The following is a 16,230-nucleotide window of genomic DNA, read 5'->3' as shown; positions in this document are numbered from 1 at the left end:
CCGTACTGCCCCTCTGAGAAAAACTCCCACTGTCTTCAACTACAACCCTATTGTTGCCCGCTATAAACACCTGGATGCGGCTCAATTTAAATTACGCACTAGACAAGAGCAATATGCGGGCGACAAAAAAAAAAGTAACAACATCCTGGAAAAAGCAAACACTTATAGGGAATGCAAAATGTAGCAAACCATGGCAAATGTAAGCAGGAACAACATGGTTACCTTAATGCTTTTACACTCACTATTCAGAAATCAGTGAGTGCTTTTGCCTGAAATGTTAAGGACACGACTACAGGGCCCTGAATGGACCCATTTCAATGGCCATTGCTTATATCCTTACAAAACGTAAGCAGTATGATAAAAAGACCACATCCCTGGACGCAGAGCCGCAGCACATATTTTGTTTTCCAATCCACACATTGCAGTACCTCCAGGATTGGTGCACTAGTTCCAAGTCCAGGGAAAACAAAGACAAGAAAAAAAATAGAGCTTCACTGGCAAACTCTGTAAAAGTGGTGCTTATGTGTGATGTGTTTCAGTGTGAATAAAATCAGTTTGGCCAGTTTGCTACCACTCTGTCTTACTTTATTTAGTTATTTATCTATTTTTCATATTTTTAGCCTTTTATTCCCAATGCTGCACTTAAAATGTCAGAAAATATGACATTTCCAGCAAAAGTGTCTTTCTTCTTTGGATCCATTTCACAGGGAAGCAAATAATAGAAAGGAAAGGAAAGAGAGTGAGAACCCCGTCTTGAAGTCACGGTTTTCATGAGCGTCCGCTGGGGGGGCAAGGAGGGTTGCTCCAGGGAGGGGCAAGCGCCCCCCCTTGCCCTCCTTGCGGACGCCCATGTTATCAATGTGTGTTGTGTGTGTTTGTGTGGACTGTGTGACCCTGCTGGTCATCACTGGCATTGTATGAGACTTTCTCTAGCACTGCAGGCACATGGTGCCTTTTCTCCTCCTGTAAGGCATGGTGTGTGGTGTGATGCCATCCCCTATGTGTGCCACTTGTGCGTAGACATTGTGGGTCTGCATTCACTCTATTTGTGTATTGGACACACCTCACATGCCTGATACTAACAAGCAAAGCAGTTGGTTTTGTTGTCAGCTGTCCCCTTTGTTTCCATGTGTATGTGCCTCCCCATCTCTTCATTTGTGAGACTGTGCCTTGTGGTGGAGTTTTTGGGCCAAGTGTGCTGTTCCACTCTGGACATGGCTCCATTGTTTTATGTGTGATGTTCTTGTGGTATTCATCAGTGTTGCTTGCCCTTGTGCACTTGAGCTGTGTGTGCTGCCCAGTGCTCTGGTATTGCTGGGTGTGCTGTTGTATCCCAGAGTGGTGCATCCTGTTGTTGTTGTGTTGGGTGTCTGTGTGTTGGCTGTAGTGTAGCTTCACTTCCTGAGTGTGCTGTTGTTTTGTGCTGTGCTGCTTTGTGGTGTGTGTTGTGGTTGTGCCAGTCAAGTCTGTGTGTATCTGTTGTGCTTGTTGTGCACACACTGCCTGTTGTGCATACAGTGTTGTGTGTCTGTGTGCTTGGCATTGCCTGATGTGCATCCCCTGATGTCCTGTGGTGTTTGTGTATAGTTGTGTGCAGGTATCTGTTCAGGCTACCCTGTGTGTGTGTTCTGTTTGTGGTTACACCCAGGTTGTGTGTATGTGCTGGGAATTATTGTCAGCCTTGAGTGTGTGTGGCACTGGTGTAGTGTGTTCCTTGTCAGCTACTCCTGCAGTGCCTGTCTCCCTGGTTGTCTGTTGTGTGGTGCATGGTGTGTATTGTGCTTGCTTGTACCTGTGCTTGTTGATGTGCATGGGGGTGTACAGGATCGGCACATGGCATGTGACTTAATGGTGTGTGTTGATGTGTAGTTGGGGGTGGTGTGTCCCTGTGGTGTCAGTGCCCTGCCCATGCCTTGGACTGGCCTTGCCTTCTGCATTGTGTGCATGTGTTGACCGTGGCGGTGACGTGACTGGGAGCGGGACGGTGCTGCTAGTTCGCGGTCGATGTGTGTCCCAGGTGCAGAGGGGTGACTTGTTGGCAGGTGGGTAATATAGGGGTGCCCTTGTGGATGTGTTGTGACCCCCAGCAGGGTGTCTGTAGTGGACTTGGACCCTGTGTCGGGCCGTGTGTTGTGTGTTGTATTGGTGTATTTGCGTACCTGCGGCGTCGTCCGCGGCGGCCCTGTTGATGGTAGTGCAGTAGCAGGTACATGACTGGATGCATGTGGAGGGCTGGGTCCATGGCTTTCATGGCCAGGTCGCGGCTATCGCGCTCCGCTATCGACTTTCCGCCGGCTCTGGTTATGCGGTGTCTCCGCTGCGGTGCGTCAGCCTGTTTGAGCCATCCTAATTTGTGGAGCGGTGCGGACGTCATTCCGCACGGCGGTGAGTCTCGATTGGCTCCCACCGCCGCGGTGGCGGGTGCACTTTGATGGCGGTGCGCATCGCTCCGTGGCGGACGGAAAATGAGCTATGTTTTACTATACTAATATGGCGGACGTGAGTTCTGCTGTTCGCGGGTGGAAAAAGGCGTTATTCCGCCCCGCCAGCACCGCAGTGGTGCCACCACCCGACATCCTAATGAGCCCCTTAGTTGTTTAACTCTGTGGCCTTGTGGTTGAATCGGGCCCCTTCAAGCAGTTGTGGTCCACAGAAGTCAATACCACAATGGCTTATACAATGGGACCTTTATGCCGATGGAGTGGGAGTGCATGACCCAGCGAGGCTCGGTAGCCTCAGGCTCACCCACTGCCCCGGTTGCCGCGAGGCATCCAAGGCAAGTGCTAGGCCTCTGCTTCATTTGATTTCATTTCACATCTTGGTCACTGCCATTGACACGCCCCTGATAGTGGGCTTTAAGGAACTATTTTAGGGCCCATATATTTATTTCAAATGGTGCTATTTGTTTGTTTTTAATGGTGAAGGTATTCACGCTGATAAAGGCAAAGTAGGGGTGAAAATACAACAGAGGAGACAAATCTAATGAAAGCAAGGGAAAGAAAAGACAGAGAAAGAGAGGGGATGGAGTTAGATGAGAGACAATGCAATGTCTATAATAAATTGAAGGAATTAGAGGACTTTAGATGCAAGCAACACAGGTCAACCCCAGGTATTTGAAATGGTCATGCGTGGAATTTGTCAATGTTTTGTGTGATGGCTCTACGAGCCACAAGCAGGGGAATAGGTGACGCATTGTCACTATTTTTCATTTTTGTTTAATAACATGTTGTCAGAACCAGTTTCAGAGGGCTGCAGGGCAAGCAGGTGCTACTGGGACCAACCTTGGGGGTTGAGGCCTTTTAGCCCTGAAGTCCCAGGACCCAACTACTATGGATTCGGAGCAACTGGGCCAAGTACCCCTTGAGCACTCGACTCTCAGGAAAAGTACGTTCCGAGCAGTCTTAGGCTCTGTCAGGTAAGGTGGATACAGGGGAGTGAACACAGGCTCACATCTCTAAATCCACAAAGAAGCAGCAATAAATCAACCCACTCAAAAGGTTTACTCCTGGAATTAGTGACAGTGGAACTCTAGAAATCAAAGGTAATGTACACACCTCAGGTGCTGTAGATAATAAAGGTGTTGAGTGGCTTGGTGAAATTCTGGAAAATGCATTAGGGGCAACACTCAGTAAATGTCTGGGATAGATCTGTCTTAAGAGGATCCTGAAGCATAAATTGCGATTCTCATATTACCATGACTAGAGAATCTGGATTTCATTAAAGACATGGAGGCTGACATTATGCAGTATTCCTTTAATGCAGTCCAAGCAGCCGCTTCCGTCACAATATTAAAAGGTTCCAGAATAGAACAATAGCAACAAATGAAAGGCACGAGCCATCAACAATCTGCCTCTTTTAAATGTGGAGGAAAATAAGTTCATGGAACTTGAAACATCAAAACGATCTTCTGATGAGCAGGATGAAGGAGAAGGAAGAACGCAGGTAAAACCAAAGTTCAGATGATACGCAGTTAAGGAGTGTTACCTGAAAAGAGAAAGAAGTAAATATCTCTTGAATGTAAAAAATAGTGTAAAGCCCATTAAGCTAAAAGAACAAGATATGAAACAAGTACTATTAATAAAAAGTACAGTAATAAACTGTAACAAAAACAGCTTTAAATCATTGTAAGACCAGCAAGTGGGTGGGATGGGAGGAATAATGTCAGCCTCCGTGTCTTTAATGAAATCCAGATTCTCTAGTCATGGTAATATGAGAATCGCAATTTCATTACAAGAACGGAGGCTATATTATGCATGTTGGTAGCTTTGTAAAACAACATCAAACATATGTTCAATAGGCTTGCAATAATTATGTGCAAAGGTGCTAGCATTTGACCAGTCAGCAGCTTTGAGAATGTCGTCTAACTTACCTCCAGACCTGAGAGATTTACTGGAAATAGAATCTCTAAGGGAGTGAGCTTGAAATTTCTTTAAGTCAATACCTGCTAAACTCATAACAGTCTTAACCCATCTAGCAATAGAGGTCGAGGTTATTCCTTTGTGGGGTTTAACAAAGGATATAAGCAATTGGTTAACATCCGGAGGGCGAAGGGCAAACATTCTGTTATCATACTCTCTGATGCAGTGCAGAACACAAAGTTTTGGACCTAAATCAAAACGTTGTTAATAGATTGAATCAGACATAGTCTTTGTTCTTCTATAAATCTCAAATTTGACTCTGAACATGTTATAAGATCTATTCTTAATCTCCGGGGCTTTGCCATAAGAGACCCTTCTGCATGAAATTAGGCATAGTAGAGTAGCCAGCTTAATGGAAAGTTTTTTTTTTATTGAGGAGAGTATTGACTGGCCAGTTACTGAAAAGATCAAGGATTAGTTTGACATCCCAAAGACTTTCATATTTAGGTTTAGGAGGTCTTCTTAAACAAATGCTTTTCATCTTTCTACAAACAATGACATTTTTACCTTCCGTTTTATCATTGACAAGGACATGACCAGCAGAAATAGCCGATCTATAGCAATTGATAGTTTTATAGCTGAGGCCTTTATCAAATTGTTCAACAAAGAAGTTAACTATGTCAACAATAGGTGCTTCCAAGGAATCCAGGTTCCTGTCCAGGCACCAACGTTCCCAGATTCTCCATATGTTATAGCTGTAGTGAGTGCCTGGGGCCCAAGACTCTCTGAGGAGAGTTGCAGCTGTCACCGAAAATCCTGAGATTTCATTGGATCTCCTGACACTCTCCAGTGAAGAAGGGTTAAACTCCCGTTCTGAATTAGAGGCTGAACTCCTCCGCCTATGTCTGCAAGAAGATTCTCTAGGGTAGGAATTAAGAAGGGGGGGTTGCAAGCTAGTTCTAGAGTGGTGGGGAACCATGCTTGGGATGGCCAAAAGGGAGTTATTAGGACAAGGAAGCACTGATCCTGACTCACTATCTGAAGAACTCTCTGAACCATGGCAAAGGGAGGGAATGCATACACCTTGGCTCCATTCCAAGATTGTAGTAAGGCGTTGACTGCTAGAGCACCCGGGTCGTGCATCCAGCTGAAGTTGTTGTCCAGTTGAAAGGTTAGTCTGCTCAAAAATAGGTCTATCTCTAGAGGGCCCCAGATCTTGTTTAGGGTACTGAACACGGAAACATTCAGTTTCCAGTTGCTGTGATCTAACAGGAATCTTGAGTTCCTGTCTGCAGAGATGTTCGATTTCCCCAAAAGGTATTCAGCTTTGAGAGCGATCTTGTATTCCAGACAGAACATCCAAAGTGTCTTTTCTAGATTCGAGAGGTCTGCCGATTTGGTGCCTCCCAGACGATTTATATAGGCTACCGCAGACATATTGTCCATCTTTAGAATGACTGACCTTCCCTGGAGAGAGTGTTTGAAGCTCATGAGGGTGTAAAGTCCAGCTGTTAGTTCTAAATATTTTATGTGGTTAGATGATTCATCTTGTGACCAGATACCACCAGTGTACTGATTGAGAAGACAAGCTCCCTAGCCATGAAGGCTCTCATCTGATTCTAAAACAAACTCTGGTTTTGAACCAAAGATTGCTTTTTCGTTCCAAGCGTCTAGGTTCTCATGCCACCAGGCTAGTTCCAATTTGGCTTCATGATCCAGACAGATCCAATCTCCGTACCAAAAGCCAGATCTTAGGGCTTTCACCTTTTCCCTTTGGAGGGCCCGATAGTTGAGGGGACCGGGAAAGATGGCTTGGGTGGAGGAGGAGAGGAGACCCAGAAGTCTGGCTAGCTCTCTCAGATATAAGTCTTGCTGTTTCAGGAAGTGTTTTATTTCCTTCCTGATTTTGGTAATCTTTTTGGAAGGTAGTAAAAGGAGACATTAAAATGTGTCTACTGTGAAACTTAGGAACGCCAGAGATCTGGAAGGGGTTAGAATTTATTTTTCTTTGTTTATGATGAATAACTTTCTAGGAGATCCATCTCAGCCTTCAGGTCTTTGGCTAATTGTGAAGGATCATGAGACATTATAAGAATGTCGTCTAAGTAAATGATTACTCAAATGCCCCTTATTCTTAGAGATGAGGCAACAGCTCGTATGACCTTGGTGAAGCACCAAGGGGCAGAGGAGAGTCCAAAGGCGAGAGTCTGAAATTGGTAAAGGTTATTTTTCCAGACAAATTGAAGAAAGGGTTGATGGGATTCGGCCATAAGAATGGTGAAGTAAGCAGCCTTTAGGTCCAGTTTGACTAGCCAGTCTCCCTCTAGAAGTAAATCTCTCAAGAGATGGATGCCCTCCATCTTGAAGTGTCTGTAAACCAAATATTTGTTTAGTTCACTTAAGTTTAGACAGGTCTCTAACCTTTGTCTTTCTTTTTTACAAGAAAGAGTGTGCTTATAAATCTTAAAGTTTCTAATGGGACCTCTATTATGGATCCTTTCTGAAGCATAGAGGAGATCTCCTCCTCTATTATTTTTTGTTGCTCTGGAGAGAGAGGCATGTCTCTCTGGAGTTTGTAAAGGTATGTGAGTACAATCTATCATAAACCCATTGAAAGTGTTTAAGACCCAAGGATCTTGAGTGATCAATCTCCAATTGTGAAGGAAGTATTTGAGCCTGCCACCCACTTTTGGGGGGAAAGAAGGGGAAGGGAGAGGGTAGAGATTACTCACTTACAGGGTTGATTGAGATGAAGGTTTCACAGGATCTAAATCCTCTGATGCGTTGGGCTCTAATTCTCTGGGGGTAGAATTGAGGCACGTTCTACTGCTGAAACCCTCTTCTGGGATCTTGGAAATGGCCTTAGATTGAAAAAGCAGCCGGAAGAGAGGCCCAGTCTGGTGGCCCGCCCAAAAAGGTTAGGATTGAAAACTCTGCGCATATTTTGCTGTGCCTTGTCCAGGGCGGTGAAAGTAGAGACGTATTTCCCCAAGGATTTAATGAGGTCTTCTCCAAAGAGTAAACCTTTTGGGTTTTGTGAGGGTTCTTTATCCGCCATGTCAGTTAGTTTGGGATTTATTTTAGTCAAACTGACCCTTTGTCTTTCTGTATTAATGCTAGCTTTAGCATTACCCAGTAGAATTAATGCTCTCTGGCTCCATCCTTTGATGAGATTGGTGTTGAGAGGGGTGCCATTGATGTGGCTGTCTTCTGCAGAATCTAGGATTCTGGCTAATGGTCCCAGTCTTTTGAGAAGACGGTCTTGGCATCCTTTCAGGGATTTTTCCGTCCCTTTTCTTGGATCACGTCCAAGTTTGAATAAGAATTTAATGAGTTCAGGGTCCAGATTGGGGCTATAGAAGCTTTTATCCTCGATAGACGGTCAAGAGCATTCAGCTCTAAGGATGTTACGAGTGTCCCTTTCTCAGAGGTTTCTCATCCATTTTTTTTATGAATTTTGCGACATGGTCCTGAGAAAACCACTTGGAACTTCTTGGGTGTTTCAGATTTAATGGGGACAACATTTCTTCCCCTAAGGGGTCAAGGATAATGTCCTTAGAGGATGAAGGGAGTTCCTCTTCTGGATTGTAAAATTATTGATCAAGATCAAGGACATACTCATCAGGTGTGTCTGAGGATTTTAGATCACTAGATTTGTTATCTCCCATATTATAAAGAGCATTATGATATTTTATGCGACTAGGGACACCCAGATGTTCTCTGCCGCTAAGGACACCCAGATGTTTCGTGCTACTAAGGACACCCAAATGTTTCGTGCCACTAAGGACACCCAGATAAGTTGTGCCGCTAGGGACACCTTGGAAGTTCGAGGTGCAAGGACTTCCATTAGAAGTTGAGGTGCTAAGACCTCCCTGCATTGATGAGGTGCTTGGACCTCCTATATTGTTCTTATTAATGTTTTTACTTTTCTTAAGTCTTTTACCCCTTAATTCAGTGATCTTGTCAGAGTAGGGGTTTGGAATTTCTGAGATTTCATCCTCATCAGGGAATGGCCTTTTAGAGGACATGATCTGACTTAAGGTCTCAAACATGCAGGACCTCAATTCCTTATGAAAGATTTTTTGCAGGGCTTCGTTGTCTATGTTAGGAGTAGGGGCAGAAGCCTCGTCTGAGTCAGAGTCAGACATGGTATATAGGCAATGTTAACTTATAAAAAGTGGTAAAGCCCTTTAAGGACAGTTAATTAGGGAGGATTTCCCTTAATAATGGTGACAAGATTTATAGATGAAGGAATGTTAAGAGAATAATTCCTCTCCGATTTTAATTAATTAATTTTGTTATAGAATGTTGAAACGGCCAGTTAAATGAGGATTTCTTGCTAAAACCCCCTTTTTTATGAATAAGGTTGTAAAACAATAACTACTTGCGGAGTTAAACGAAGACATTAGGTAAGCTCTTATTGTCATGAAGAAGTAGAACAAGGATGAAATTGAAGAATAATCGTTTAACACAAAAAACAAAATATTAAGGTTTGATTAAACATCTAAAAATCTTTAAACATTCAAACAATAGAAATAGTATATAAGCTGAAAGAAAAGGCAGGTTAATCTGATCAGTCACGCAAGGATGGGACTAAGGAAGGGGGTGTAGGGAGAGCTCCGTAAATTGGAGATAGGTATAGAGGCAGTAGGAAGGAGGGTGGGGTTAAGCCACACACAAAGGAACTTCAAAATAGCGATAAAAATGAATAATGGTAATGAAGGAAAATGAACTTATCTGCTTGGGGCTGTATTTAAAAGAGGAAGATTGTTGATGGCTCGTGCCTTTCATGTGTTGCTATTGTTCTATTCTAGAACCTTTTAAAATTGTGATGTAAGCGGCTGCTTGGACTGCATTAAAGAAATAATGCATAATGTAGCCTCTGTTCTTGTAATGAAATCCACAGCCGCTCCTGCTGGATTCCGACCATGCTTCAACTACAAGCCTCATCCCTCAAACTGGTCCCTAATGAGATAAGCAAGGACTACTCAGTCCCTACTCCTAAGACTCCTTCACCCTCTGTCCTTACATAAATCATTCATCTGAACTATGGACATGGTGCTGAGGTCTATTCCAACTCTGTGTTTTCCATTGACTATATGTGTCACCTGGGAGTGTAAAAAAACTGAACTTATTGTACTACTGGCGCAAATTGGACCTGTCCAATGGCACTCCTATATCCAGGCTACTAAACGTAAGGCTCACCACTTGCTGCCAATTGTCAGAACCCCTTTCTTAGGACTGCAAAGCAAGCAGGGGCTACTGGGCCCAACTGTGGGGGTTGAGGCCTTTTACCCCTGATGTTCCAGGGCCCGACCTACTATGGATCCTGAGCAACTGGGCCAAATACCTTTTCAGCATTTGACTCTATGGAATAGCGTGGTCTGAGCATTCAAAGGCTCCTTTGGGAGAGGAGGATACAGTGAAGTGAACACAGGGTGAACACAGGTTCACAACTCAAAATGTGCTTGGCAGCAACAATAAATGATTGTCCAGCCAAATACTCATTTTTTTCTAAAAAGGAGAAGTATTTTATTTCTACCGTTATTAACACAAAGTAAAAATATGACATTCACAAAGACTCTGCACAGTTGCCCTGAGGCCAGATCTCTAGTGTTTCTTTAGGTGATCCTACAGAGCCCACTCCCTCCTCGGTCCTAGCGATAGTGGTTATTCCCCATTCACTAAAGGCAGCATCCATTCCAAGCCCCACTAGTAGTTCTAGTCTCAAAAGTCCACTCAGACTCTGTTTTAAAGTCAACAGTGTTCCAGCGCCGTAGCGCTAACTAGCAAGCAAGTTCCCCCAGGACTGGCTGGCCCGGAATCAGTCTTACCCGCACCAGCAGGATTGAAGCACCCGGAATTCCTGAGCAGCAGCAGCTGAATCTGGTGATTTCATCGCACATGGCCCAGACGGACTGCACTCAGGGGGCACAGAGTTCTTCACATACAGTTGCACCACCAAAGCAACCGGATGTTCTTTGCAGCTCCTCCTTGCAAGCTAAGTTTCTGATCTGTCGCATAGTGGGAGGTGGCGGGGTGGAGGGGATAATACGACTATCCGAAAGCGGGTCCCTCCCCTTGTTGATGGTGCGGTTACTCCCATTGTGGCCTCACTTCTCTGGCGGGGGATGTCAATGTCACATGTCTTGTTGCCCTTGGTGAGCTCCTCTGGCATATAGGGTCACTGTATCTTCTCTGTGCACAGGCTCTGGCCCATTCGTCACATCTATGTCCTCAGCGGCAGTCCTTCGTAGCATACAGATTCACAGCTCATCAGGGCACAAAGGCTACGGTCCTCAAAGCATGGTGATCTTCTAATGGTGGCCTCTCCTGGTATACAGGACGCCGGCTCCTCACTACGCACAGGATCTGGTCCCATCGCCACACCGATGCACCGGCTCAATTTACGGCAGCCGTCCTCTGGCATACGAAGATTGCTGACTTCGTCATGCACATGGGCAATGTCTCAATTGGTGCAGCAGCCATCTCCTCACACCTCACAAAGGGAGTACACTTGATAGTGCTCCCATTGGACCTTGCTTCCTTCAACTCTCTCCTCTTCCTCACTGGGCACACTGGTCTTTTCAAGCATCTCCTCACCCAGCAGGTAGACTATCAGGCCTTATTCCCCAGTCCTGGTCACAGGCAGAAGTTTAGCAGAGCTTCATCTCTTCACACAGCCCATCTAGCTGCTTGGCAGGATAACATTTCTGGGGTCTGAACCTCCCCTTCTTAAAGTTCATTTTCAAGCACCAAATGTATTTTAGACCCTGAGTCTTTGACGTTTATGTTGGGGGTTTGCTTCTTTTGAAGTGCCCACTCCTCTACCCTCTCTTCCTCTTGAACACAGTCTGTCACAAAAAGAGCTACTCAAAAGCTGATAGCCCCACAATACATTCCCTGGGAGTGACTAGAGTTTACACCTGGATGTCAGCCACAGAGATATATGTATCAAAAGGTTAGCTCAGGGCCTCAGCTCTAATCTTTATTATTCTCTTATCGACCCCCTTCTTCATCCTCAGATATGCCCAGTTCCCTTCCTTGTGACCTCTCGCTGAATCAAAGATCAGCCTTTGAAGTGTACAGGGGAGGCCTAGCTCTCTCTTCCTCTGTGTGTCACACCCAGATTACAGGAATGCAGCAATACACTGGGGGGGATCAATCTACGTCCTCTCCAGATTTCACCATGCAGGCCTAGGTCACCTAAAATGGAACCCAGGGCCCTCCATGCCTCATATCATGCACAGGCACACAAGCACCCTGTGCATGTGTACAACCTACACACACAGCACTACATAGCTTCCTGAACTGTGCCTCACATTGGAACACGTACATCCAGCGCATACATTTAGCATGCAGGTATGGCACAGCACTACATCCTTCATGTATTGTAACACTCACAGGCATACATGCATGCAGCACATGCATTTACCATGCATGCACTGCTCATTACTGCATTATCCCTCTAATGTACCATTCCCAGGCAGACATACACCCAGTGCAGATACTCCACTCACGCACTGATCCGTACTATACACCAAAACAATGTAGGCCAAGGGGGAGTTAAACACACAGAAGCAGAACTTTAACTGAGTGAGCCTGTAGACCTCACACCAGTGACACAGGTTAAAAAGGACCTGTTCACTTTGACTCATCACTACACAGTATGCTGCCACATCCACTGGCTTCACTTCTGGTGAAGGCAGTAACCTTCCACCACTATGAGGGCAGTGCTGTGGTCACTCCTCCTGGACTAACAAGACTGCAGCCCCTAATAGAGGCCTAGGTCATGGCTCAGATGCAAGACCCATATTTGTCTATGACAACAAAATTAAGCATTAGGGATCAAGATATTAGTACAGTTAGGACTATCAGGGGTGCACGTTTGTTACCATGCGGAGGACTTTTCTGTCCCAATCCTTGTTAATGCCTCTTACATATAATCAATGCTTACTTATATCCATGTAAAAATCTTATTTAGTTTAACCATAGTTAGTGAATTAACATTTATAAATATTAATAGTTAAGGTGTGTTCACTTTAAATTAGCCATAGTCACTGTAGGCATCATTTTGAAAGGCCCCATGTTAAATGAAATGTAGTATTTCTGCTTGCTTTGCATAATCTTTATCTCGTTTCAGAAGTCAAGTTTCAACAGTGTGCTCATTAAAACTGTACTGTTATTGTTAGATTTCATGTGAAGGCCATTGAATGTACCTTTTAACGAGCTTAACCAGACTGGTCAACATGTTCCCTTTTTTGCACGATAAGGCCATGAAGCTGAAATATTCCACTGTACGAGTCATGATAGGAGGGCCAACCCTGGGGGGGGGGTTGTGAATATTCAGATTTACTACACTTAACTCCACAGGGGAGAAGGGTCCTAGGGAACATGTTTACTGACCTACATCAGATTCAATCCCCAACACCTACTTACTGTAATAACAAAGGGAATCTGATGGTCAAAGGTGAATAACAGAACTAAGAAAGAGAGAAAGTACTGATCATGTGCCCTCCTACCAGATGTGTTGCATCCAAACAAATAGCCAAAGAACCAGAAAGTCACAGGCATGTAACAACATGCCTATAGACCTAAATACACAGGCCAAATACAGTGCAGTGCAAAACTAGTGAAAAGTTCAAAAGGATACGGAGGCATACCAGAAACTTTATTAGAGTATGCTTCCATGCCTATTAAAAATAATGCAGGAGCGGCTGTCAACAAATCCAAAATCAGCGGCATGTTGTTACATGAGTGTGACTTTCTGGTTCTTTGGCTCTCTGTTTCATACGCTTAGATCACAGAGTCACCTCCTCATTGAACGGGGTCCTGTCACAGGGAAGCTGGAATTCCAAATGATGACACTGGCCACGAAGGGCAGTTGATGGAAATCCAATAGTCCTCTCCCGAGTTTAGAAATTGCCTATTTGTTTGGATGCAACACATCTGGTAGGAGGGCACATGATCAGTACTTTCTCTCTTTCTTAGTTCTGTCATTCACCTTTGACCATCAGATTCCTTTTGTTATTATAATATTTAGATTTGACTAGTTCCTTTTCTGTGGGAACTGTAAGGAGTGTCTACCCTCTTGAATTTCATGTTTTATTTGTGCCTCGTTTGAAGCATCCTACCCCAACCTGGGTACTTGCAAATGATCATGTCACACATGGAGCTTGGTATTACACGTCTTTATTTATCAGCGTATGACCATGAACTGAACATTTTATACCATGAATTATGTGACCCACACCCACTCACCTATGTCACTGTTCTATGGAGTCCATCAGGAATCAAAAGGGTCCCTCATATCTAACTCACAAGACACTATACCTTTGTTAAATAAAAAAGTACCAATGATATATATATATATATATATATTTTTTTTGGTTTTTTTTTGAGGCAATGTGGTCTTGTAACAGGATCGCTCTTCAGCGGGTGCCGGCGTTGGGCCAGACCAATGGCCAGAAAACAATTTTTGATACAAAGGACGCCGCACACTGCAACTTCTGTTCACAGATTTATTTCAGTGCCGGGTCTAACACCAACGCGTTTCAGCCTGACGGCCTTGCTCACGGTAAGTGCAATTACTCTCCTGCAACTGTTTATACTTTTTTTGATTTCTACTACTCCCAAAGACTTCTGGGACATGTAGATCTAAATAACATACAAGAATCCACTTTTGTTAGACAGTGTTCTCATTAACTCGTGAGATACATTTGATAACGATATGTTTTCATTTTATGCATTTTAAGAATCCGCTGCATGTTCACAAAAATATGTATCACAGTGTGCTCATGATTTTACGATCATACCTAGTGTATCGAATCTATGAACTCAAAATAGCACATTTACAAAGTATAGTACTGGTTGGTGTTTATAGTCCTTATCTGACGTTTCTGTGTAAATGTTCTTTTACATGGTATAGTACCCATATAGTTTATACACTTAAAATTTATGCATATATACTTTAGTTTAATGCTGCGTTTTCTTATCTTCATCGAGAGTGCTTGTCATTGGGGCCCCATGACTCAAGTTTTTATTCTAAGTGCACATAAAGTTCTTCATCGAAGTTCATTCCTCTTGGAATTTTGGTCCTTAATCTTATAATGTATCTCGATTCCAGCTGTCGGAGTTTCTTTTTTTGATCTCCCATTCTCTCATGTTCTTCCACAGAGTCAATTGCAAAATAAGTCATTTTTCGCCAATCTCCATTTTGACAAGATAAAAGATGTTTTACTGATATATATTTTATATATATATATATATATATATATATATATATATATATATATATATATATATATATATATATATATATATATATATATATATCTCATTGGTACTTTTATATGTATTCCAAGCGTAAGACTGTTTGCACTAGCACTTTAGGAAAGTTGTGGGACTATCAATATGGAGGGGCTTTTACCGTCAAGGATAATTTTATATAAACTGAGTAACTGCCAATGAGATGTTTTCATATGCACTTGCACTTTTATAAAAATGTAAAGAATTACGAATGTACTCTTTGAAATGGCTACTTTAGCTTATGAAGATAATTGAATGTTGTTACAAGTAACACGTTTCAAAATGGCCTCCTCACCGGACAAAATGGAATGCAATACCTTGTCACCTATGTCCCTCATCGCTTTTCATCACCACTGTTTTGTGTATTTTAACCTGCTCAAAATGGTTGCTAAGCATCGTGAACAAGGGAGCTTGAACTCCCAAAACGCGTAGATGCTACACCTTGTCCTATAAAATAAAGTTAAGACTTTTTTCCTACCTCGGAGTGCCGGATGATTTCCTGCTTGCATGTATTTAGGTGATCTAATATCCAAGATATATATAGAGAGAGAGAGAGAGAGAGAGAGAGAGAGAGAGAGAGAGAGAGAGAGGGAGAGAGAGAGAGAAAATCACTGAAAAGAACATAGGTTTCAGGAGTTATATAGTTAGGAATTAGTTTTTAAAAAAACCTTTGAAATTCACTCAAAAAACTATACGTTTTAGTGGTGTTATAGTTAGCTGGACATTTTACTCATACAAAACCAACGAAATTGCTCCTATATAGTTAGTTGTACTAACTATATTTCGCGCACCCGCAATCCACTGCTGATGATGTCACATATTAGATCATTTATGACATGGTCAGTGACATCACTGATGACATCTCAAATGACATCACTGATGACATCACTGATGACATCATCCAGTGAATGTGGTTTGCTTCGTTATTTAAATATGCATTATATATATAGCAATTTACATTGAAGAATAAGTGGATATATATAAATAAATATTTGGATGGAGGATTTAGTAGCAGTGTAATTGACTGTTTACTTGACCAATTTATAATGTCTCACTAAATATAGTGGATAGTGACTAAACTGTGTGAATATCTGTATCACTTTGTCAGTTGTTGTGTAAACTGATTCTACAGTTGGTTACTAGCTATGTGAAAGTCTATATTAGTTATTGATTAGTTAACTGAGTATTTGTATGGGAGTGTGAAAGTGTGTGTGGTTCGGTGGGGGGTGTGTGACTGTCCAAAGATGTGTGAATAGTTGATTCAGTAGATATATGAAGTTAAAACTACATGTTCTAACAGTTTGGGTGAGGGAATCTCTTTATGGGTGTGGTGAGGAGCAAATATATTTCTCAACGGTACAGGTCCAACAAACTAGAAAAATAAAAGGCAGTGTATGTGTCAGTTGTTGTATATAAATAAGTATACATAAGACACTATGATTGTGTGAGTGACTGTATGGATAACTGTATACTTGTAATAATGATTTTATAATTCACTAAGTATGACTTACTATCTAAATGAATAGAAGAAGTGGTGTTTGTATAAGTGTGTTGCTAAGTAAAT

The sequence above is a fragment of the Lissotriton helveticus genome, chromosome 5_1 (assembly GCF_964261635.1).
Source record: "Lissotriton helveticus chromosome 5_1, aLisHel1.1, whole genome shotgun sequence".
NCBI classification, from domain to species: domain Eukaryota; kingdom Metazoa; phylum Chordata; class Amphibia; order Caudata; family Salamandridae; genus Lissotriton; species Lissotriton helveticus.
This window is presented reverse-complemented; position numbering follows the sequence as displayed.